The sequence below is a fragment of the Meleagris gallopavo genome, chromosome 13, assembly GCF_905368555.1.
Source record: "Meleagris gallopavo chromosome 13, MGAL_WU_HG_1.1, whole genome shotgun sequence".
NCBI classification, from domain to species: domain Eukaryota; kingdom Metazoa; phylum Chordata; class Aves; order Galliformes; family Phasianidae; genus Meleagris; species Meleagris gallopavo.
This window is the reverse complement of record NC_139416.1, coordinates 8,970,186-8,996,243: the sequence shown is the minus strand read 5'-3', so window position 1 is coordinate 8,996,243 and position 26,058 is coordinate 8,970,186. Positions and strand designations below refer to the sequence as shown.

Sequence of the window (26,058 nt, the reverse complement as noted above, 5' to 3'; positions counted from 1 at the left end):
ACTATTTAAATTAATTTGTATAGTTTAAAATTAATTTATTGTGGCCTTCGATGACCTCAAATCTACTAAGACAAAGCTGGAGTATTGTACTAAGTGTTAAACCATTCATTAAACATTTTATGCAAATAGTGTTTGTTTATAAACAAATTAACTGCAAGGATTTTCAAAACAGGTGCTGTGTTGTGAATGCGTACTAAATGATGTGGTACTGAAAGAATTAATTAGACCTTCAGATGTAATTAGTTGCAATAATTTGCGTGATTAGCGGCTTGGTTAAGAAGTAAGACACACACATTGTAATGCATGGAAGAGTCACTGCAGTAGCTTTGTCTTTCATACGGTGAAGATGAGATTTCCTCATGTTTAGGAAATTTTTCAAAAAATTGCTGACATAGCTGGAGTTAATTGCCAAGTATCCTGTAGGGGGTAAGGTTTTTTTTTTCCCTTGGCTTGTTGCAATGCATATGCATTGGAAGCAATACAATTTGTTTGCACCTCAATGAATTTTTAAAACAGAAGGCTGTTAACCCTAGATCTTCAAGTCTCTGGAGGAAGGGACTGATACTTAATATGTTCGGGGTTAAAAGATAGGCTATGACAAGCTGTATGAAACAAGTCTGGTGTTTCAGGATCAGTTCTAAATATTCTTGTAATTTTCCCCCTCCTTGCAATCACACTTCCGATTTTTCTCACATACCCAACAATGCAGTCAACCATTGGATAAGCATGAAGATTGCTTTTGAAACTGATGTTAGTCAAAACTCATTAAAAAGAAAGCTATGATTACTGATACTTAATTTATGATGATCACACTTCCAGTTATGACAAGTACCTCTGTGACTTGCAAGAAAGCTTTTTCATCTTGATAATACCTTGCTTCCTGGTGACAATATTACAGAGTGGGTATGAAATGAATTAATAGAGATTTTTTTGATCTTTGCTTTACCTACTTGTAAAAGTGGATTGACAGTAAGCCACAGTAGATTCACTTTTGTGGTCACTGGTGGAATAGCATTGCTATTTTGAAAGAAAAGGAAAAGAATTTGTGCCTTGAGGCATCAAGAATGCACAAATATGAAAGTAATACACACTTTGGCAGAATTCATTGCTCTGACAATACCCTTTTAATATAGTTAGGAGCTCACTTGGGGGGACCTGCACATGTGTTTTGAAAGGATAGGTATGTTCTCTGAATCGCTTTGTCAGAAAAAATCTCTAGAAAAACTCAAAGAAGAGTGTAGAAGAAAGGTCAGTAAATTGTCTTCAAGCAAATAGATGTAATTATTTGGCAGTGTACTGGAGGTGATGTGATAAGAGGCTTCTTCGATTAACACACTTATTTATGGAAAGTGTTAGAGTTGATCTGTAGAGGTGTCCTATCCTCAGCAGATTTAATTTAGGCTGTTAAATGCAGGATCTTATTTCATCAGGTTAAACTATAGCATATTGCAAGATGAGCTCTGAAGGAACTTTATTTTGTCCTGGATGGTAATGGTTGTGTTAGGACTTGTTTTGTGCATTAATATGATGATTCTGAGCAGTGAGCTGGTGAGGGCCATCTTGTTTAAAAGCTAAGTCTTGCTGTATCTACCAATGTGTTAATATGCTATATGATGAGTTGATATGTAGTTGCAAATCTGACAAAAGCAACAAGACTCAGCAGGAGGTCTCTGGTTAAATGATGAACAAAATTATATTTGGACTGATAACTGGGAACTATTGCATTCAGGCATCCAAATGAAAGGTTTTTTTTGTCTTTTTTTTTTTTTTTAAAAGAGCTTTTTATTGTGAAGTCAATGTGGAATGCTGTTTCTTTTATGACTAAGGCATAATATAACTACACTACTTCTTTTCTACAAAAGAATGGCTATTTTCACACTTAACAGTTTTTTAAAAGAAAACTTAGAACAGCAATTGAATAAAATATTAAAAATGACAAAATAACAAAACCTGTCGTTAACTGCTACACAGATGCTGTCTGTCTGCTGTTGCAGGGATTACCCTTAGGTACTAAGAATGAAGTGGGCTATCACTGGTTCTTTGGATGCTTCATAGTTGGTTTATTTTTAAAGAAGTTTTTCTTTCTGTATATGTTTTAATAGCGTACGTATCTATTAGTTTCAAGAAAGAAGCCAGTGTTTTAGCCCTGAAGAGAGTGAAGATCTGTTGACAGAGCAGAGATGGGATCCACTTGAATGTTTTATTTTTTCCTTTCTTTTGTCTGTTTAATTCAGTTCTTTCATTTTAAGTGTGATGTTTGCAAAGTAGTCTTTAAAATGAGTTCTGTGTTGTGTTTGAATTTGAACAAAATTAACATTTGTATGTCATCAGTAGATGCAATGTATAGCTCAAGGCAATGAAGGAAAGAAAGTCAAAGAATATGGGAAATTTGATTAAAATGAATAAGCAGGGGAAGGTTTTAAGGGTGGACATAGCTTACTCATTGATTTATTTGTATTGTTTCTTGAGGCAAGATAAGCTAATTCCATGTGATGCTTAGAAAATAGGCTTTAAATCTGAAAATAAAAAGGCGTTTAAGTCAATGAAATTAGGTTTTAGACACTGTAATCTGAAGACTTTCCTATTACATTTCTTAGTCCTATTTTGTAAAGGGAACGCAGTGTTGTGCAGGTAAATGCTCTTTGAGTGAATGTCTTTCCAATGAATTTTCATCATAACAGTTATGATGCAGGAAACATGGCTATCTTAATCCATTACCAGACTGAGTGTGGTTTCTTGTCTATATGAATGGCAGCTTTGAGTTTATCTAAATAAGGTTAAAGTGGGCGTGGGGAAGTAAAAGTTGGTAACTCTTGTTATGCCTATGAAGGCAAACTTGCCTTGCCAACAGGAGTCTGGGTAGGGAAGCCAGTGAAAGGAGAAGTTTATACGTACCCATTTTATTTCTTCCTTAGTATCTGCATGAAGTCAAGTCTGAAGGCAAGTTGCATGGTCGGATCCTTTCATTTGAACCTGTTTTTTGGTTGTTTTTTGTTTGTTTGTTTTGTTTTGTTTTTAAATTATCTTCTGTAGTTTCAGGGATCCTTTCAGTGCTACTTGATGTTAGCTGTCAGTGGCAGGAAAGCAAGACATTTTTGATTTAGACAGAGGTTTGGGTGAAGAATTTCGTATCTGGATGTATAATGATGATATGCCTCATTTAAATGAAGGAGAGGAGACTAAAAAGTAGAGGTGTTCTCTCAGAAAAGACTTCTCCGTGCTTCTTTGTTAGGTGCAGCCAACTCATGACAGGCATGCTCTGGTATTAGGTACATACGCAGGCATATGTGGGACAGCGGTCCTGTTATTCACATATTGGGAGTATAGCAAATTTCAGGCTGGAAGGGACCTCAGGAGGCCTTTACTCCAACTTTATGGGCTAAAGAAAAGAATTAAATGTACCATCTTTGAAAACCGGATGATCTGATGACCAGAAACAACCTATTTAGCATTCTGTTTATAACTTCTTTGCAGTCGTGTGCTGCAGTTTTTTGCAGTAGCTGGTGTTCTGTAGTCACTGAAGAGTTCATGTCACATATAGCACATTTCTGTTTTTCAGCTTGGAAGCATGGAAGACTTTGAAGAACTGAAGCCAATTTATCTTGTGTCAAGATGGTTGGAAACTCCCAGCAAATCGAGGGTGACGGGAAGATTGAGGTTATTTTCAGCTTTGGTCAAGGATAGTACCAGGTACTGATGCATACAGCACAATTGACTTCAAATTCTTGGCTGAAAGACCTCCATAGTAAAATATTTTTTCTCTGGGTGTTTTGCAATATTGTTTAACTGCAAATTTAAAATAATATAGTTTGCTTTCATTCTTCTCTTTACCAATGGCAAATGGAAGTGATTTCATAATTTCAGTTGAAATTAAGCTGCATGTGTTTTTTGATGTTCCCCAAGCCAACAGCAATAGGAGAAACAAGCAAAAAACTTTAAACAGCAGGACTTGGGAGGTGGGGTCTGAAATGGCAATGCTCATGCTATTGCAACTGACTGCAGAATAAGCCAGGCCAACCAGAACAGTGACAAATGTTCCTTAGTTGCCTCATGTGACATGAGCCAGAGGGCCAGCCATCTCAAAGGTGTGTGTAGCTATGGGAGATTCTCTTGCATCCCTCTAGGGAAGCCTACATCCTCTGCTTCTTTCTCTTCTATGAGGGGCTTGTACACCAGTGCTTGCAGAATGGGGAATAAACAGGAAATATTAGAGATCTTTGTGCATGCACAGAGTCATGATCCCTACTTAGTCAATCATGGACACATGATGAGACCGCTCATATGACTGAAATGCTGTTATGGATGTCTGTGTACTTTTTAAGAAAAGCAGAGCAGCAAAGCGAGGTGGCAGAGTTGGTCTTTGTGTGAGACAACTGGAATGTTTCAAGCTCTGTCTAGGGACAAATGATGAAAAATTGGAGAGTTTATGGATGAGAATTAAGGAGCATGCTAATGTGACCAATTGGGGGTGGAGCTGATTACTAACTCCTGGGCTGAATGCAGCCCATAGGCCTTAGGTTAGACTTGCCTGAGTTAGAGCATTGAGAGGTAGGTGAACCCAAGAGAGTTGGTTGATGTTCATAAACCACATTTTCCGAGCTCAAGATAAGTGCATCCCTAAGATTAAGTAATCAGACAAAGGTGGAAGAAGACCCACATGGATGATCAGGGCGCTCATGGAAAAACTCAAATGGAAGAGGAAACTCTATGAAATGTACAAAAGGGGTTTGGCCACTTGGGGGAAATGTAGGAATGTTGTCAGCACATGCAGGGATGCAACATGGAAGGCTGTGACCCATTTTGAATTAAATCTGACAAGAAAAGTCAAGGAGAAGAGGAAAGGCTTAAAGTATGTCAGCAGCAAAAGGAAGACTAAAGAAAACGTGGGCCTTCTACTGAATGAGCTGGGTGCCTTGGTAACAGAGGGCATTGAGAAGGTGAAGTTGCTGAACTCTCTCTTTGGTTCAGTCTTTACTGCTAAGACTGCCCCTTAGAAATCCCTGAGATAAGAGGGAGAGTCTGGGGAAAGTAAGACTTCTCCTTGATTGAGGAGGATCTGGTCAGAGATCATCTAGGTGAACTTGGCACACACAGGTCCATGTGCCCCTAGGGGATGCACCTGTGAGTGCTGAGGGTAGTGGCAGAAGTGATTGCCCAGCTGCTCTCTATCATCTTTGAAAGTTTGTGGAAAATGGGAGAGAGATGCCTGGGGGCTGGAGGAATGCCATCGTCACTCCAGTATTCAAAAGGGCAAGAAGGATCTGGGAAACTATAGGCCAGTCATCCTCACTTCCGTCCTTGGAAGGTGATGGAATAGCTTTTTCTGAATGTCATCTCTAAGCAATTGGACAAGAAGAAGGTTATTGGTAGCAGTCAGCATGGGCTCAGCAAGGGGAGATCATACTTGACCAACACTGTAACCTTCTGCGTTGTCATGGCTGGCTGGATAGATGAGGGGAGAGCAGTGGATGTTGTGTACCTTGACTTCAGCAAGGCTTTTGAGACTGTCATCCATAACATCTTTGTAAGTAAGCTTAGGAACTGTGAAATAGATGAGTAGACAGTGAGGTAGATTGAGAACTGGCTGGCAGAGCTCAGAGCGTTGCGATCAGCAGTACAGATTCTAGCATGCCTGTAGCTAGCAGTGTTCCTCAGGGGTTGGTACTGGCTCCAGTCCTGTTCAACATCTTCATCGATGACCTGCATGATGGGATAGAATGCACCCTCAGCTGATGATATGAAGCTGGGAGGAGTGACTGACACACGTGAAGGCCGTGCTGCCATTCAGCCAGACCTGGACTGGCTGGAGAGCTGGGCTGAGAGGAACCATATAAGGTTGAACAAGGGTAAATCCTCCACCTGTTTTGTTGATGTAGCAGTTTGTGGCATACATCTTGAGTTCATTTGCTTCTCAGAAATTTATTTAGACAAAGCTGTTGTTAGATGAAATAATGGCAGACTTTAACTGCAAATGTCAAATCAAACTTATGTTAGATTTTTGTTTTTAAACTTCTGTTTTACTTTAAGTGAATTGAACATAAATTCAGGTTTGGTGGAAACTCTGGTTAATTTCATTAATATTTCATATTTTAGAAATGAAGTGTTTGCTATCATGGAGATCATAATTTTTGTGCACTGAATTTGCCTTATATGATAGAGAAATTATAAGCTACAATATGTGATCAAACAGCAATATGGAAAGCTTAAATAGAATGCGCCCTAAGGACAAAGGCTGCTTAAAACTATAGGGGATAGAATAAATGGGAGTTTTAGTAAAGCTATCGCTGATTTCAACAGATAAATTATGCTCTGCCTTTTTTGTATCTCTTTGGGACTGTACTACATAAATTATGACCAAATATAATTTAGGCTTTCAGCCTATATTTCTGAACATCCATCTTGTACATTTTAAGTACAAAATTACCATTTTGCAGAAGTCTAAAATTGAGACAAATTTTTTTCATCTGTGCATTTAACTTTTGCATACTTTATTGCAGCTAAAGGGTTAGAGAGGACCTCATTACTATCCAGAGGGTGATGTTAGCCTGACGGTTGTATAACTGTGTTAAGATCTACGTAAATGTGAATGAAATTTGGGGGACAGAAGTGTGAAATTATATATTGTTTCGGAATTGGTATGGACTGTAGCTTTAAGCAATAAGTAACATGCTTTTTTTAATAAAAAGCAATCCTTTGTAAATCCAAATATTTTTCAGAAAATGATACATAAATTTCCCTTTTAAAATACAGTTTTACAGTCAAGTCCCCTGAACTTTGGCATACATAAAACCCAGAGTCCTAGCCTCCAATGCATTTAGGAGTTCTCAATTTGCACTTGATTATTAGTGTGTATATGAATAAAGCAATAGATCCTAGGAGCTCTATTTTCAGCTGCTCAAACATAGCATTTTGTAGCTTGGTTCTCTGTGTAAAATCAGTGGAGAGTTGTATACTTCATTTCTTTCATTATAATGTGTGATGCTGTAATCCTATATGGAATTCTAAAATTAGTAATAACCACAAGGTGCATCCTTGGAGTGAGTTCATGTCTTCTGGAGGGGTTAAAATGGTGAAAAAAAGATGAAACTCCTCCTTTGAGGAAGGCAAACTCATAAGAAATTTATATTTTTGACAAAGGAGACCAAAGACCAAAAATTGACCAAAGATAGCTTTAAGTAATATGCCAATACCTTTCAGCGATATGAATGGAGTTTTTTGATCTGTAATAATGGAGGACCATCCCTCCAGATTTGATCTAACTTTTCCATATTGAGAATAAGAAACATTTAACGATTTGCAGATGCATTTGAAAATTACACTTTTAGTATGCAAGAGTTTAAAACTGTAAGACCTAGGCAGCATTTGTGCTAAGATTAGCTTTATTTTGTATACATTTGGTGACCATGGCTTTAAGAGTTGAACACAGACTTTCAAGATATTAAAAAAAATGTGAGCAGAGAAACTATCTGTAGTAGAAGTACAATGAATAAAAGTGCTGAAGAAGAAAATCTACCCCACCCCCTAGATAAAATAGGCACATTTTTCTTTGTTACAGATCTGGTTTCCTATTCATTAGGATGTTCGTATGTACAGTGTATTGCCATTACAATATTTTGTTTCCTTTTCTTTAATTGATATTCCTTTTAAAGCCACTAGCGTTTGCTATGCTGTTGGCTACCCTACCTGCTGCAGTAAGTAGAAGGAATATGGGAACTCACAAAATAATGCTAATTGCTTATAAAGATTTTAATGACAATCACTTTAACTGATGGCAAAGATTAGTCTACTATCACAGATACCATCAAATGCAGCGCCAATAGCTTGTCACCTTCATCAGAGGAAAAAAGGTGTTTCTGTTATCTACATAAAATGGTGGAATATTTAAGTTTGAAAAGTGAGAGAATGGCAGTTTCAATTGTATCTCTCAGCTGTTCAACATTAGAAAAAAGTAAATTGAATAAAAGAATAACAGCAACAAAAAAGATTTCTATACCCCTCTTCTCTATCATTTAACCTGTTAGATGTCTACTAGGGAGGAAACGCAACATAGCAGTTATAAAAATTGAGTAGTTTCTTTGGATCCCTAATTAGTTTTCTTAGTATAGTCTCTATTTTTTTTCTTTGAAAAAAGAAAGAAATAGGGAATTTTATCCCTTTGGGATCACTGTCAGATTGCTGCTGCATGACTCCTACCTTCTGACTTAGGACCCAGAAGCATCTCTGCATTTTGCATTCCACATTTGCATGCATTTGAGAGTCTTCTGAGGTTCTCTTGGCCAGAGATTCAATTGCTTAAGTATATTATAGCTGATGCTACAATACAGTCTTACTTTTTTAAAAGATGGTCTCTTGAAGTAGTCGAGATTCTTCCCAATATAAGGAAGCATCTCTTTGTGTAGCTCGTCACTTATTTTTCAGATTATGACTGGGAAGATGATTTTGTGTTGGCGTTAAGACTGTTCCAGTGTATGGTAGAAGAAGATGAAATGCATTCTATGTTTTACAAGCTCCTCTCATCATTAATTATGTATTGTATTTTACTTTTTAGGTCATGAGCTTTAAAGTCATCTTATGCACACAAAAGAAAGTCTATGAGTTAGCTATCACAGGGTTAAATTTTATTTGAGTCATTACTAAGTGATTTCATGTCCAGAGAGCCTTCAGCTCAGGATGTGTAACATTTATCTGCCTAGAATTAAAAGGAAACGAAAGAGATTTATTAGTGCTTGTTTCTTGAAGATGGTTCTCCACATTTGAATTGGTTGAATTATTGAGGATAAAAGGCTTTCATAATGATGTTGCATTGTACAAATGAACTCTAACCAGAAGTGCTGTCCTAAATGTTGCTGAATTAAGGATAAAAGTACTAAAAGAACATAGCCCCTACAGTTTAAGTTATAACCAAAGTTCTCTAATTTAACTGGAGTAATTTAATTTGAGAAAATTAATTATATGTAAAATGGCTAGGTTTGCACTGGAGTTTAAATAAATAAATAAAAGGAACAATCACATGATTTTCGAGGTACAGATAGGCTAGCTGATCATCAGTGAAGTGGGTAGTGTGGGTAGTGATGCTGTAGATGTAAGACTGAGTGACTTCACAGAGGGCACAGTCATTTTTAGATGACATGGGGAAGAGACAATAAAGGTGAAGGTAGGTAAAAAGTACATGCATTTTTGCATTGAAGACCTTGTTTTCTTTAGACTTCTCTCGTATTCAGATTGTTCATAAAATCTTTTCCTAAGTTGAGAAAGAAGAAATTGAGCATTCAAGGAATCACTAATATCTAAGTAGGTTTCAAAAGCAAGCACTACAAATGTCATAGTATCCACATAAATGCTAATTATTTTTTCTAAGTAAAAAGTATGTATATTTTAGCATCACAATTTAAACTTAAAAACACCCCTAAACTTTAATTTTTCTTTTGTATTTGCCCTTAAAACACTCACTGAAAGGAAACGTACTTCAAAATATATTGATCTTCATTAGGTATAAACTCTTATATAACTATCATGTTACCTTAGAATACTAAAATTATATAACTTATTGTGATGTATAGATAAGTGTCATAATTCCTAGTTTTTGAGATTAACTGTATCCCCTAAAATAAATGAATAAATCCGCTGTTCATAATTAGCTTTTTAAATATAGAAATTACATTTTCAAGCATTAAAGGTACCAGAAGTAAGAAAAAAAAATTGAAGTGATTTGACTCTAACATATGCCTTTTTTTTTTTTTTTTTTTTTTTTTTAAACAAAGGATCTTATTACAGTCATCTGCTGTGTGATCCTTGCTCTGTTCTGGATCTCTCAAGGGCAGAAAAAGTTGCTGCTGCCAGGTTGTAGTGCAGATTGGATTGTGGGTGCAGGCAGCATTGTGAACATGTATTGTACTGCTGGCGGGTGACCTACAAAAGCCTATTGCATGCAGTCTAAATTGGAGAATCCAGGTGCTAGTGACTTCAGGAGCTGGGGAAGAGGGGGAGAAAAGTGGGTTAAGACTTCTCTCTCAATCCCTATGCGGCAGAGATATAGAATTAAGGCCAATTTATTATATTGCTTACATTTCCTTGCTTTACAATTTCTTTGAAGAATGGTAAAGTATATTTAAGAACAATCTTTTTCTTTAAATTTTCTGTAAGCAGCTAATGAACTTATGTACTGTTTGCACTAATTTAGCACTTTTGGGTTCCATAGTGAATGTTTTAATGTATGGATTAGTTGGGAGCTCTCTGGTATTCAAAATTTCGTAACTGGTCTGTGTGATTGGTCATTCATCCCATATTTGCCTTCTGGCTGCATGCTTCTGGAACTTATAAGTATTTGTAAAAAAAAATAATAATAATTAAAAAATAGTAATAATAATAATAATAAATATATATATATGTAATATAAGAAATTCTTGAAACATTCTGCTCTAATTTTCCTCCAAAACATTCTAATTTTCTGCTAGTGACTAATTTAAATATATGATTATGATTCTAGCAGTTACCTCCAAGTAAGTGCAGATGCAAAGATTCAGAGTCAAAGCATGCAAAAGAATAGCTAAGCTGTATCCTGAATGCCGATGTGACCTTTTCTTGATGGTTGAAATGGTGGCATCTTTATGGCTGAACACGTTTTTAAAAAATAGAATTCTAAACTCAAGCTGCAATAATATATAAGTTCCTAAATTACTTTAAAAAGGTAAACTGGGCTTATTAGATCTTGGTTTTTTATTCATAAAATAAGTAAAATGTCAGTGTTCTAATATACTGTACGTCTGATAACTTCTGTGTAGCTGGTGATACATAGGTACAAAATCTACATCTCAGTTTGCATTTTGAACTGGAACTCCTACTTACCAGCACTATTTGCTTTCTCAAGCTACTAATCAAAATGATTGGATTTTTAAAATTGTCAGCATTCATGCAGCATAATTCTTGTCTCTGTTTCTCATTTTTAAAATATCTTTAGATCTTCAGATTCTGTGATTCTTCAGTTATGCCTTTTCCTCACCATTGTTTAAATATTATTGATATTCTCAGTGTATTTCATGAGAGTTCTGCCACATGATAAAGTAAGACAATAACATGCATTGTGCTCAGCCTAGTTTTCCTGTGGGATTTACAGTTATTTGGCAGAAAGTTAACATGTTAAACAATTCAAGATCAAAATTTTTGCTCTAAAGAGGGTGAATTGCATATCAAGAAAGGCTTACTTGTAAGTCCTCAGCAGAAAGTAGTCTGTCAAGAGCTGTACGCACACAGAACTTGGAAAGTAAGAGAACATTGTTAAGGGTACGTATGTTTTTCTCCCACACAATATTAGCTGTTGGTATGGAAACAGTGCTCAACTGATGAACAAGACCATTTGGAGCATGAGCTCCAAAACCTGATTTCTCAAGAGAGTGTGAAAGTTTCTGGGGCTGCTCTTTAATCACTTGAGGAGACCTGAGAACACAGTCTGGTAGGTTGTTAATTAATAGGTTGACAATTTTATTGAGTATAAGATTGTAACCCTGATCTAGTCATTGGAGTGAGGTTTGATTTTTCAGAGGTTGTAACATCTGTACAGTTGTATAGGAGCTTCCTGGCATTTACTTCAGAGGAGCATAGGAAACTTTGGATTGTTCGTGCATGGTGCCGACATAGAAAAATTGCCATTGTCAGCAAAATGACTTTGGTAAATAGCTTGAGCATATTTATGAACCTTTATTTTGCCTGGATTATGCTAGTGGAACAAGGAAAAGTCTGTTCAGAAAAACACTGATAAGAAGCACTGAATCGGAATTAAAGAACAATTCAAAAATGTGGCTCCTCTGAAAATACTCAGGAGTGCAGTTTGATCTGCTGAGAATCTCAACATCTTACTCATCTGCATGTATTTCAAGTAAAAATGAAAACCTAAGTAGTGATAAAACTGAATCATACACCATAAAATTGGTCTAGGTCTTTTAAGTCGCAGCACTAAAAACCTAAGTACTAAAAAGGGGGAACTCAAATTGGAGCCTAATAAAATATCACCCCGTGTTTGTTCCTCATACAGAACAATGACCTCTCATAAGCCACTGCTTTCTTACTTTTCTAAGGGTTACTCTGTTGCCTTGATTCCTTCCCTGATTATCTTGAAGCCTGTCAAGCTGGAAAGCTCTCTCCTCCCTTGCTCTTTCTTCCTAATAGACATGAAACAGTCCAGTCAATAATATTTTACTTGTCTTCCCACTGCGTGTCTCTTCCTCTGATCAGTTTAGGCGGGTTTGACTGCAAAAAGTCAGAAGGGAGGTTAAGATCTGAAAGTTCAGCCAAATGTTATCAGCCACAGAGATGTTGCTAAGGGAAAGGCCTTACAGCCCCTAACCGGAGCCAATAATAGCTGCACATAACTGATAACATCAACAGCTGTCAAAGATCCAGGCATTTGTGGTTTGTCTGTAAACTCAAACACCTGTATTCAGTCAAGCTTTGATTGTTATCCCCTCTTTTCCTGTCATTTTGATTCGTTCCTTGAAGGTGCTGCCAGGATATTCTAAGCTGCTAGTTGATTTATAAAGTGAAAGAACCCTTCGAAAGTTTGGCACAGTTTGAAAAATCGACTGAAGCTCTCATTCATAGGGTGACAAGTTGCTTTGACATTGATATTGACAGCATTCTTTTAATTAAGTTTTGGACAACGTAAGGAAGGGTTCAAATCCTTGAAAGCGTGGGTTAAAAGTACATTAACAGCTTCAACATGTGTCACTTAAAAGAACATTATGCACTTTAAGATGGTTTCTTTGTGATGAATTAGATCAAAGTGACTAATAAACATTCTCCATGAAAGCTCTTCAGAACACAGTATATACATGTTTGAGATATTTAAAAGATAGAGTTTCAAGGATCAAACTGAAAGCCAAGCTAAAATATCTTGAATGAACAGCTGATACTATTATCTCAGAACAATAAATTAATATCCAGCTCAGAAAAAGAAAATTTTTTATTTTTAATGGCAATTTCACAATAAAGTATGCTTAGGTAGTTCTTTACCTATCACACTGGAAATTGTGCAGAAATGTGTATCGTAAAACTTACAAAAGAAATGGTTCTGAGTTGCTGGACAATAATAAATAGGTCAGATGGACTAATTATTGTTTTGAATTAATACAAACTACTGCAACTCTATTGACTTCCTCTGCTCTGTGCTTTGCAGTAAGTTTGAAATCGCCAAGCAACGTAGCTATAGTAGAATGTAATGGAGTTTTATGCTTTGCTTACCTCCATTTCTCTGTTTTAAAACACCTTTCCTACTCTGTTTCATTGCTTGTAAATTTATTACAAAGAAAAAAAGAACACACATGACAGAAATGGATAAAAGAATAACATTTTAAAATGATTAAGATAATAGTAGTAGACTATCTTATATATTCCAGGAAAAATATTTCCAGCCAGAGTCAGATGCCTTTAGAATGGAAAGATTTTCTCTGTAAAGGGATTGCAATGATGAAAAATGATAGAAATGTTATGTTATAAACATTTCATGGTAGGGGTTGTAATGGTTGTTTTCCTTCTCATCAGAGTTTTTGTTCTCTGCTTGTAGTTTTATAAGATCAGTCTTGCAAACACAGTTGAGGACATGTACCAAACTTGTGTATGTGACTGTGTGCACAGCTTAAGGCTTCTCTGAGTTAACAAAGAACATTACTGTGAACTGAAAACTGAATTTTATCATATACTTCTAAACAGTAATGAAAAAAGGGAAGCAGAAAAATGTAGTTCTCAGTCAATCAACTTTTTGCTGAGATTCAATATTGTTCCTTGATAGAAGTCTGTTTTACTCCTCAAGTTTGCAAGAACATGGGAACATCTGCTGAGATGCTGGGAACTTCCAAGTCATTGAGATGGCTGATGGCAATGAGCTCGAAATTAAGGTCTGCTTTTTGTTCTGGTCAAATTACATGCTGAAAGTTAACGGTGTGCAAATTGATCTTATCGGTGAATGCATCCTTGCTTCTCCTGAGGTTGAGTGGATATAAATGTGTGAAGGTGTGCAGATGTAAGTGGGATGGGGAATGGAAGGATGAGGATAAAACGTAGAGTAGCTTCAATAAACCCAAGCTTAATACCACCAAGCAAACCTGGAAAGTGAAAATCAGTGAAAGTGACATTAATTATCTCAACAACAGTGACTGCCCCATGTTTTCTATAGATTGAGCAAACCTGCTCTGGAAGAATTGATGCACAACTGCTGTTTCCCCTTTTGACCTCTATGGGACAGTTTAGGGGCGGATTTCATTGATGTTGCCTTTCCCGACTGCAGCAAGAGTTTGGAATATTGGAGGGTCACACAAGAAGAATATGTTTTTGATATTTATCTCCTTTTATTTCATCCAAGCTTTCTTGCTTTCTAAGAAGACCATATACATTAATGTCTTTCAAAGATAACTGGAAAAAAATCCTGTAATTTTTCTTTTAAGAAATAAATATTTATTGAGAAAAAATATCAGGAATTTTGAAGGCATGCACTAAACTGTATTGCCTTTGTAACAAAGAAGCAGGAAGAAGACTAAATCCAGTATATTTTAGCAGACATGCCTCATGTGTTTACATTATCTTTACGTAAAGTTGAAGCCAGAATTAAATGCTTACACACTGTCACTGACTCCTGTTACACTGCAGCTGTCCACCAAATTACCATCCGTATGGAAAGTACCTATCGAGGTAAACTTAAAAATATTAGTATTCCATAGCAGTACTGATTTTTTTTAAAAAAATCCGTATTTCATTGTGTTTAGTGGGATCTTAAATGTATGCCTCCTCTTTAATGAAATAATACTCATAGATTTTTGTCAATTCTCAAATTAATTCAGATTAATTCGAAGATAATGGAGTGGATCAAAGTGGTCTGTTGTCATGGTTAAATCATAATTCTCGCAAGACTTTGGACATAGACTGCTGCTTCAGCTGTTATATGATTAGCCATGTGAATATGGACTTCAGTGAACTTCATGTTTGAAGTTGGGGACATACTGTAGGATCTGGTGACTTCATGGGAAAGGTAACAAATACTGTTTCAGTGGTATTAAGCATTCCTTCAACATATGCGTCATAGGAATATGTGCATAATACTTTGCATCCTTTCTAAATTGGGATTTGTATGGCAGCCTGGTAACTAACGGCCTTATTCTCTTGGGAATATGAACTTGTTCCAAACACACCGAAAGCAGCAACTATGTGTCTAATTTTCTGAAATTGCATTAATACACCTCACTGTCTCAGAGAGGGAAAAATGAGGTAAAGAGAGTTCCAGGTGGTGTGTTTTCCATGCTTTTAGCTATCAACTGATTAGGTGCTGTGTTTTAATCCATTTTTATTTCTTGTTATAGCTTATGCAGGATTGCACACATTTGCTTGTTATGATTGGTTACTTTTCCACATGACTGTATTTTAAAGGTTGTCATAATCTCAAGAATTAACCATGTTTAAAAAAATCTTACCTTTTATTAATTTCAAAGTCTTTGGAATTATAACCTCGATTTTGACCAAATTGTATTCTACATTGATCACAAAATTTAGTTAAATCAAAGAAATGCCAGCTTCCATTGTCTTCTGAAAGTGTTGTGAGCAAACTTCTTAAGTCTTGTTACTGGCTAGTTCAAAAGAATCAATGCTTTTTTTTTTTTTTTTTTTTTTTTTTTTTGCCTCACCATTCACTTACTGCTAGAAATCAAAGCAAGTATTTTGAAATATAATGTAAAAAAGTGAGAATGTATATTTTAGTAAGTTCACTTACATTCGCGTTTGCTGTGTACAGGGGTGCATCTGAGATGGTTTCATGAGGGATAGAAGGCAAGGTGGATATACAGTGGAAATGGTATTAAAAAAAAATAATAAATATCTGGGATTAAGGCAAACCAAAGGGAACATAGACTAAATTAGAGTAATTCTTTGCCTTAATGATTGGTTGTTGAGAACGTACTGGTTTTACTTATTACTATGCTGTGAGGATTAGCCTACATGGATTTTTTCGTATTTACTTTCTACTAAAATATTTTGAAATGTGAGAATGGATGTACTGAAATGACGGAAAATTATTTCAAATGATTACACTTTTTGCTGCATGTAAGTAATTATTGAAAGACACATTTGAAACAATATGCTCAATTTTTAAATTGAAGTTTAAACTTCAGTAATAAGTTCAAAATAAATTACTTTGCAAGTATGGTGGGTCTTTGGCATTAAAGTAAATGTTCAGCACTGTGCATAGTCATTGTATACACCAGTGACGTATGCAGTGGTGAAGTGTTAGCAGGTGTGTTCTGCGATGCATTAAGTCTGCTGTGGGTCTACTGAGGCTGGAGATCTCAATTCTAATAGCTGTTTTGTGAGACAGTATTCTTGTCTATTGTGCATAGTCAAAGAAACTTGCATATTCATTCTTAAGATATGGAAACTTTAATGTTCCATTTTCCACATGATAGCAGGGAAAGAACTAAAGCATTTCCATGACTGTAAGATGGATTTTTGGTAGGGTGAAGGTTAAATTCCATGTTTTCCTGTCTTCCCGTATCTATTTCGCTAAAATTATGATTTTGTTAGAAATATGCTTTCTGTCTTTCTATCTGGCAATATACCAACTGAAGTGTAGTATATTTGTATCCTATTAACTTCTTACAGAATGCACGTAAAATTCCAAATAAGTGGAAATCATGTGGCTGGCAAAGGAATAAAAGTTCCCTATGCCATTATGCTTTAAAAAAGGATGATTGTGCTACCTAATTTGTTGTTTTTCCTATTTCTTACAGAGAAAAAGAAAATTGCATGACAAAGGTTAATATAACAATCTTCTCTTATTACAATGATTTATGTATGCTGAGCATTAACAGCAGAATGTCATCCAGCTCTCCTTTAATTTGCAGACATCTGGATTTTTCTTTGTTGGGATCACAGTGGTAGATGACAAAGCTGTACTCTTGAGAAATAGGAGAGAGCACTGTCATTCATGGATTGTTATATTGCAAACACTGAACTCTTAACAGTTATCTCTGGCAAGTCAGTGGACTTCAAAAATAGAGCTGTGTTTTTATCCAAATGATCCTCACTAATGAAATACATGGGGAAGAATATTATATTCATCTTAAAATTATTCTGATCCTATAATATGTCAAATGACTGTAGATAGTGGTTGAAACAACCTAAATGTGATTTCTCCTGCAATTTTAATTTGGAGATGTCAATGCTGCAATTTGCAACGATTATGGTTTAAAGCAGCCAGTTTTGTTTCTTTCTGTAATGTAAGATATAATTTATGTTTTAGAAATGTTTGAAAAGTGAAGGGCAGGGTAGCCTGATTAAAGTAAAATGCATTTTGACATGTTTGAATCAATTGTAATGAGGATTTTTCATTTTATTGGTGTTTTAACCCAGGATGATCTTGGTGCTCTGCAAAGGTATGGCTTGCAAAAACAATATTTCATTATACTGGATATCACTGCTCCCTGTGTAGATCAGCCACCTCTGACATGAAATGCAGATTTCAAGCATTACACTTCACTGGAGAATGATCATTTAGCAAAAAGAATATCCTTATCTGAGAAGTTAAATGAGAATTTTGGTTTGTGTTAACCAAATGTGTGAGCTGGAAGTTAACTACAATATAAATGCTTACAGTAACCACAAAATGTATTTTAGTATTTTTAGCACTTTAAATCGCCAGTTATTCCTGCAACATCCTCAGGATTTGCTCACCTCTCCTCTACAGATATGCCATCTGGCAAGGTAATTTTAAGATGAAAAAGACTGGTTCTTGAAGGACCATTCTGCTGTCCCTATCAGCACTCTTAGTAACTGGCACAGTACAGAGGTGAGAAGCTATGTTTTATAAATACAATGGACCTTCATAGAGGATGGAAGAGATGTATTCAGGAAATTATTTTTCATAGTTCTTGGATAGTGCAGTCTTTTTTTTTTTTTTTTTTTTTTTTTTTTCATTCTCTCGCTCTTTTTGGTACAGTCTGTGACCGTGTGTTGAATTTTTCTACTTTGCAAACTGTAATATAGATTAGATGCTGAAAAATATTCATCAACTCCAAGCATATCCTTCTAAAGTAAGACTTAAAGTTGATTCTCTTTATACTTTGTGTTAATGCATTTAGCTCCTAGAGTGTCTTATCCAGAACTGTAGGATCTGTGTAGTTCTGGATTCATAGTTCATTTCTTCTGAATACAGTGGGAAAAATAATAACTATAGGAAAATATTTTCAGCAAAACTCTTTTCCAGTGACATATCTAAGACTTTTAATAGAAGTAAAAAAAGAAAATTCATTTAAGAATTTACAGGATATACTTTCTGACCCTCAACTTCAAAAATGGATGAAGACTGAACTTTGCTTTTTGCATTCCTTGTCGCTTTTTGTTCTGTTTAGTCGTGTAATGCTAGTGTTTCTCTGGGATCTGCTCTTGCTTTTTATCTGCAGTTTTTTCTTTGGATTAATACACTACACTAGTAGCTATATAGGTGGGTTTTTTTTTTAATTTTTTTATTTTTTTTTAAAGGCAAACTCACTTGGTTTTGCAAAGACAATAATTTAAATACGCAAGAAGACTTCTGATGCTTTTCACTCAAGATCATTGCTATAAGGTAACAGATCTAAATGTAAATTTTTATTTTTTCCTGAGGTTGGTTGCTTTGGTTGAAATGTATTCATTGCTTAATTTTTACCTTTTTCTTTTCTTTTTTTTTTTTAAACTCAGTCCCAAAGACTCACTGTAGGCTCCTGACATATGTAACTAAGGGGGCTTGATTCTCTCTTCTTACCTACTGAACAGTGTCTCCTGATGTAGTATTTCTAGCTTTTGATCGAACTTGTTGGAAAAAGACCATTGCAAGTAACTTCTCTGCTCAGATTAAAATGTGGCTTTGAAAATCTTGAAGTCTGCCATTCATTTTGTAATAACAGCGAGGACCATGATGGGTAGGCAGGAGAGATTTTAGTCACAATTATTTTCATGTGATCTATAGGCATGTGAGGGAAACATCTTTATTATGCAGATTGTTAAGGTAGATATCAGAAATGTATTTTAGAGTGCTACTGAAATGGTTAATTGGGGTGTAAGAAAAGAGCACAGACTGTTCCTCTGTTTGAAATAAAATCATTGTTCCAGGACATGTGTTTTGTATGTAGCTAAGCTGTGCAGTTGGCTACCGTTTGTTATTTAACGCTCAGTGTGCGCTTTGTAAGCATACGGCTATATTAATCAAATCAACGGTATTTTGTTTCCAGACAAAATGTTCTCTTTTCATCTATAGGCTGTTTAAAAAAGAAAAAGGCAAATTCACTTGGTTTTGCAAACAAAGACAAAAATAATTTAAATATGCATCATCCAAAAATGGTAAATTAAAAGCCATTCTACTTAGGGAGGAAAAAAAAAGCTGCATTTGGAGACCCACTTTCTGTAAGACCCCGGATGTGATAGATGTTGAAATGCACACACAAAAAGGACTGTATGCTTGCCCTTTTGCCTGTATGTGTTTTGCTTAACGCAGGGAAAAGCCACCTGGAAAATTTACCTGTTCTCCTCTATTCTCAATTCAGCCCCTGCTTAAACAGCATTGCTGGAAATCTTCATCTTTTAATTATGTCAACATAAAGCAATGCTTGCTTCACTTGTAGATCATTGCTTTTCTGTATGGAAAATGTAGGGATCTTTTTTTCATATGATAAAGTGAAAAAGCATCTCTAACTTTATTCTAAAAATGAACTATGTAAACCTTAGCAGTAAACAGAAATAAACTAGAGATTAAAAAGAACAGAAGTGTCTGGTTCTATTCAGCAGAAGGCCTTTGCGTACTAGCAGAAATAAACTTGAGTGATGTTTCAACTTTTTTCTTCCTCATTATCAAATATATTGTTAAATTTCTTTGTTTATCAATTTATCAATTCAGCGAAGGGAAATTCTACTGATCAACCATAACCACCATGAGCCACTTTAGGAAAAAAAAAAAAAAAAAAAAAAAAAAAGGATTGGAACTTTTTCTGTTTGGAGAATGTAAAATAAAAAATTACATATGTTTATGAAATAAAAGCTGACTTATCTGTTCACTCTGTCCACAACCCTTATTCCCTCTTATAACAGTAAAATAAGGCCCTTTCCAGCCTAGCGTCATGTTACGACATAAGTGTGATTCCTTTAGTAATTAATAGAATTTAGGCTCCAGCATAGTCAGTTCTGATTAAGCAAACATTAAATTAATTCAATCTGCAAACACTTAACTCTGTTAGAACTATTGAGGGGAGAAAGCATTTGGATGGACGGCAGAACGCATCTTCATTGGATTGCTAGCCACCTCAGAGTAGTTAACAGTCAGATCAATACGGCTCCTAGAGCTATAATAAAATGGCTTCGACAAGCTCATCTGTGGCTGAGAACACAGTATACACATTGATTTCCTGGCCTGATATAACCCATTTACCTATTCAGCTAGTCCGTTAAGGAAGGTGTAAGGCTACAAAGGCCCAAGGGAGCAATGATGCCTGTAAGTAGGTTAGCAAATACTTGGAAATGTCTTAATTTGTTTTACAGTTACTACTTCGGGGAGATGATTTTTTTTTTTCTAAAAGAAAGGAAAAGGCTTCTATTTCTTTCGTAATGCTTCTAAGCAGGGAAATACATCATGCTCACTTTCTGTGTTAATAAATGTTCTCACTGTTCTGCTAACTTGGGGGTTTGAACATTCCTGATCCCCAAAACTCTGACTTATTACCCTGCCAGATTGGCATTGTATATGTTGTAAGCCATGTGCCAAGCGCAAGCTTAACTGCTCTCTTTCATCCCCTACTTTGTCATTCTCTTTGCTTGCTTTCTTGAATCTGCTAAAGAAAAAAGCATTAGGGAAAGAATCTATGTATGGGGATGCATGGATCAACATTATGTTGTTCTGAATCAACTTCTTGCACTGCTTCTGGCTATTTATTGATTTAGGCTTTGAGGCCTGCACTGCAGAACTGGGAGCTGGAAAAGTGTCTCTGGTCCAGCTATGCCATCAGATTGCTTTCTGCTTCTGCAAACCTGTCTCCAGAAACAGGGGCGAGGCACTTAGTACTGGCTACTCGTAAATACTGAATGTGAGTGTTCCAAGTGCAGGTAGTTTTTTGTTGGAAAAAAAGTCCTTTGGTGGCTTAGAGAAACATTGTTTATTAAGGAGCCAGTATAATTTCCAGCAGCATTTCTTGTGCTTGTTTTTCTAGTATTGTGCAACATGGAATGTGGAAATCAGTTGCAAATACTGATATTTATAATACTGTATCTCAACATAAATGCTCAGGTATAAGAAAAAGCTGTTTTTAAGTTAAATGTTTATTCATTTAATTGCTTTCGAACTCTGTTTTTATTTCACTTCTGTTAGTGACATGCTATTCCCTCTGCGACTCTGTTCTGAGCGGGTGGATATCAAACCATTCACGAGGAAAGATGTATTGAAAAAGACAGAGTGGTAAAGCTGCTGATAGGCAGTTATTAGATTCAGATAAACCGTAATCTTAAGTCATCTTATGAGCATGCTAATTACACAATGACATTACCTACACTGAGTGCCATTGCTTTGTTAACATGTTATGCGAGGTCCTTTATTAACACTGCAAGAAAGGACTTCCTCTCATTAGATGGTTATGCAAAACTATAATTATACTTGCCTGTGAAAAATGGTGAAGTTATGAAAGGCTTGCTTCTTGAGGGCTTTGCCTTTTTTTTTTCCCCTTGCAGATTATAATCACTCTTTCTGGGGAGCAAGTGTGGCATAGTTTAAAATAAGAAATTTGTTTCCATCTAAGGTCTAGAATTCAGTAATCTCTTTATCTTTCTGCTAAGAGAACTATTATCTGTGTTATTGTAGCATTAAAATAAAAAGCATTCTATGATAACTCAGAGAGTCCATGCAATTTTGAATAGGAACTTGGGTGCTGTCACCAAGGAGAATATTAGCAGTAAATGACTCAAATTAAAACTGCTTTTAATATAAACATAATATATTTTGGATGTAATAATTACTATTGATTTCAGCAAATGTAATTTTTACAAAACTGTACTTTTTTTTTTTTCCCCCTGAGTCATCTTTTTTAATTGTGATATAAACCCCAAGAAGAATTCTGCAATATACAAGCAGTATTCCCAGCCTCTTTGGTAGTAATGTAGTACTCACCTCTGAAACGCAGGATATAACTGTTCATAGCTGTATATGGTCAAAGGAAGGATTACAAATTAATCTTCATCCATGACCCATAGTTGCCACATTTTCAGCAATGTTAATGATTCTTTTTTTTTTTTTTTTTTTTTTTTTTTGTAAAATGGATGTTTGTTCAGGCCTTTCTGTCCTGGAAGACTTTCTAGGGATCAGATGGTCAGAATTAGTTGTTTGTTTGTTTTCTCCTTTTTAGTCAGGAAAGGGGCTGGGTTGAAGTGAAAGCTCTAGGCTAGACAATATAGGTATGCTTTATAAATGAGATGAATTCTGAGTGGTGATTGTATCAAACTGAATTTGCCGAAGTGAAGAGTACTGTATTTTACTAGTTCTTTCTGTATGATTTTTAAATATTTTACTTAAAATGTAAAATTTAAAGTTTTGTCTCCTTCTACATTTTTTTTTTCTCTTCAAATTCTGTATAAAATATAAGCTATAGAAGCCTGAAAAGTATAAGCACCATTCATGATTGGCAAGAAAAACCTATGAAGCCCCTCTTTAATGACATATTTTCTGGAAAGGGGCATGCTATGGGACAGTTGGGTGCTTTGTATTTGTGTTTCAGATAGAAAGGGTCACACTCTGGAGGGGAAACATCTTCGTTAGTCTCCAGTAGTATCTGAGTTTTTTCATAGTTTTGTCATTCAGATAGATGCTGCACATGCTCTGATGCTATTTCATGTTCTTAAAATCTAGCATCTTAAATTGTGCACCTAATTATGATTTAAGGTCTTTAAATTTAAACCAAGTTTCAAATTCCAATTGTAGCATTTTGATTGAAAAATGCACAGTTTTATTATATTAATAATGTAATCCGAAAGCACAACTATTACTACTTTCATTGTTAGATGAAATTTACAATATACTGGTAAGGACAGTACGATGCACGATGAAGATATTTCAGTGAAGGCAGAGAAATGCTTTGGTATGGTGATAGAAACAGTTTTGTGCATGTTTTTCAAGAAACTGACTTTGAGTTGACAGGTGACAATGTACTATTGTTCATCACTCATAGGGATTTCACACATAGGTAAGGATTATGAGCAGTGGACATAGGTTGCTCTGAAAGTAATGCCTCCTATTTATTGCCATGGAAAATGCAACAGAGACAAATAGGAAGCATTACTTTCAAAGTAGCTTTTGTACATGTAACGTCAGGGTACAAAACAGACTAAGTGGACAGTGAGCAGTTGATTCTTCTGAAATTGTGTTTCTTCTGAAATTGCGTTGATTCTCCTTTGTGTCCTAAAATGCACAGAAAGCGAAATGAATACAGCAAAAGAATATATAATATATAATTTATTGCAGAGAAGGTAGCCAAGTATGAAATGACAGCATGAGAAGCAAAAGAACAGGCACCTCATGAAGAGTTAGTAGAACTGAGGAAATGAGTCTTGTTTCAAAGCCTTGAGCAAACGAGAAAAGTGTTGTTTGGCTCAGTGCAAGTAGAAATGCTCGTTTAAAAACTTAATTATGAGAGATAACAATATTGATACTGTGAAATTTGAAAGTGAAAATTGAAATGGAAGAAATGGAAGCAATGGAAGAAATTCTACATGATCTCATGGCTGCCAGACTAGGAAGCCCTCAAAGAGCAATGGGAAAGTATATATATAAAGTATATAATAAACCATGCCACCGCTTAATGTTATGTCAGACTGTAACTTTAACTTAGGCTTCCATTTCTTTTTAAACTTTCCACTTTAAGCATTTGGTTTAGTGGCTTAAAATGTCAGGTTGAGCCATGTTTTTCACAATGTATAGATTAACATTCTCCATTGTTGATGGTGATAGACCACAATTTTTCAAGTGAGTTTGAAGACTGAGACAAAATGGAATATGACATAGAACACTGATACGTTGTTGTGGCCTCAAGCAACTACAAAAGTTGTACACTGAAAGAGTACATTGCTAAAGGCAACTGTAACAGAAGCAGAATAAAAACTAATAGACTGGAAATAACTAAGGATATTTGTAAGAGTTGCTTACAAGAACGCACCTCACTTTGTACCAACTACAACATAGGACTAAGGATTGAATAGGAAATTAACACTAACATGTCTCAGAAATCAGATGTGGATAAGAAGAATGTACAGACCCAAGAATGTCAAATGGAAGTCATGTATTTCAGTACATGTGTCCAACCACAATTCCTTTGTGCTTGAGAAGTCATGTATTTCAGTACATGTGTCCAACCACAATTCCTTTGTGCTTGAGAAGATTTGGTGGATAGTGAATAGCTTATTAAAACAAATATGTTGTGTTTTGAGGATGAGAAGAATGGGAAAACACATGAAAAGGTTACAGGTTTGCATATACATATTTCTTAAATAGTCAGAGCATTCTGGGGCATCAGGTTAGAATTTCAATGAAAACTTTAACCTTCAGTTTCACGTCAACCTTTCACAAAGATTGAAATCTGGGAGCTTATTACTTCCTCTGGATCTTCTCTTATTAACCTAATATTTTCATGAAAAATTCTGTTCTTATCTAGCCTGGGAGTCTTGAGGAGAGGCCAGCATGAGCTGAGATAATGAATAGCTTAATATCTCTCTGCTTTCATAAGAAATAGCCACATGCTATGAGATTTCAGGAGTTTGTTAAATATTATGAATTTTAAAAATTTCTCAGCAGATAGTATTATTTGAAATAACAAGACTTTCAGTCATTTAGGAAGGCAAGAGATGTTCTAGATTTAGCTTAGTCTGAATGCTATAATGGATTAAGTCATATGAGTTTGCACGTGATTTGTTCCGGTATGGCCAATTTTTGTATGTGCTGATGTAACATTTTCTGTTTGGATGTTACCTTTAAGTTACCCTGGCATTTCCACTTATGCACTTTGCAGATCTTCATAGACATTTTTGGATGAACTGATATATATATCAGTATATAGATATATAATTTTTTTTTTTTTTTTTGAGGGGTAGGGTTGAGCTTGTCATTTTCATATGGTTTTAAAGCATATCTGTGAATACTTAATGCTTTTTCTTGTCTGTTGCTGACTTAGATTGCAAATACAAGTGATTTAACTTTTGCTTGAATAGTACCCATCATATAAGCCAAGACATTCTTTTCATATGTGAGACTAATAAATATAGCAAAGGAATGGAGTCAGAGGGTCCAGAATCTTGCTATCAGTCTGACTCAATTCAAGCAATTACCTAAGTAATGCGACAATAAACAAAAAGAAATCAAATGGATTTTTCACTTCAGAATTAAAAAAAAATGTTTTGTTTCTTTTATGCTTGACTTCTAAGGCCATAGCCACACACAGAGCCAGGGCAGCAAGTGTACCTCTCACTTCATAGAGCAAGGCGTATGTACTGCCTGGGAGATAAAACATCTTACATTAAATATGAAAAAAATTAGTCTGAAAGTTAATAATAAGGAAAATACATTTTCTTTCTCTCCTTTTTCTCCTCCTGAGCTGTACATGTAAAAAAAAAAAAAAAAAAAAAAAAAAAAAGCAATTATGAAGCCAGAAAAACAATGTAGTAAATAATTTCAAAGGCAATGAAATGAAAACAGGATTCAAAAACCCAAGACATATAAGAGGAAACTTATGGCTATGATATATGGGCAGAGATGTTATGTTAATTTCTGTGGTGAAAAATTGCGTATGTAAAGAATCAATCAAGAACATTCTAGATTTAAGTGAAATCTTATGGAGTTAATTGTAAACTTATGCTGTGTTTGAATAAGATTTGATACTTAGCACCAGAACATGAGTTTTGACTTTTAGATTTTGAATTCTTCAACCTGTTTTCTTTTTATTTTTTTAACTGTGGATTAAAGTTAATTTTCATATTAAACATTGTTATTCTCTCAAATAAGAGTAAAGATGTGGTCCTTCTTCTGTATCT

The 26,058-nt window shown here is 35.4% G+C and overlaps 1 long non-coding RNA gene across 1 annotated transcript in view; it reads left to right on the top strand.

The window, feature by feature from the left end:
• Positions 1-3,558: 3,558 nt before the first annotated feature.
• LOC146543483 (uncharacterized) overlaps positions 3,559-26,058 on the top strand; it is a 71,978-nt gene continuing 49,478 nt past the window's right edge. Inside the window, exon 1 of the long non-coding RNA XR_014886157.1 lies at positions 3,559-3,690. This is a non-coding gene — a long non-coding RNA (uncharacterized LOC146543483). The remainder of the gene's footprint in view (positions 3,691-26,058) is intronic.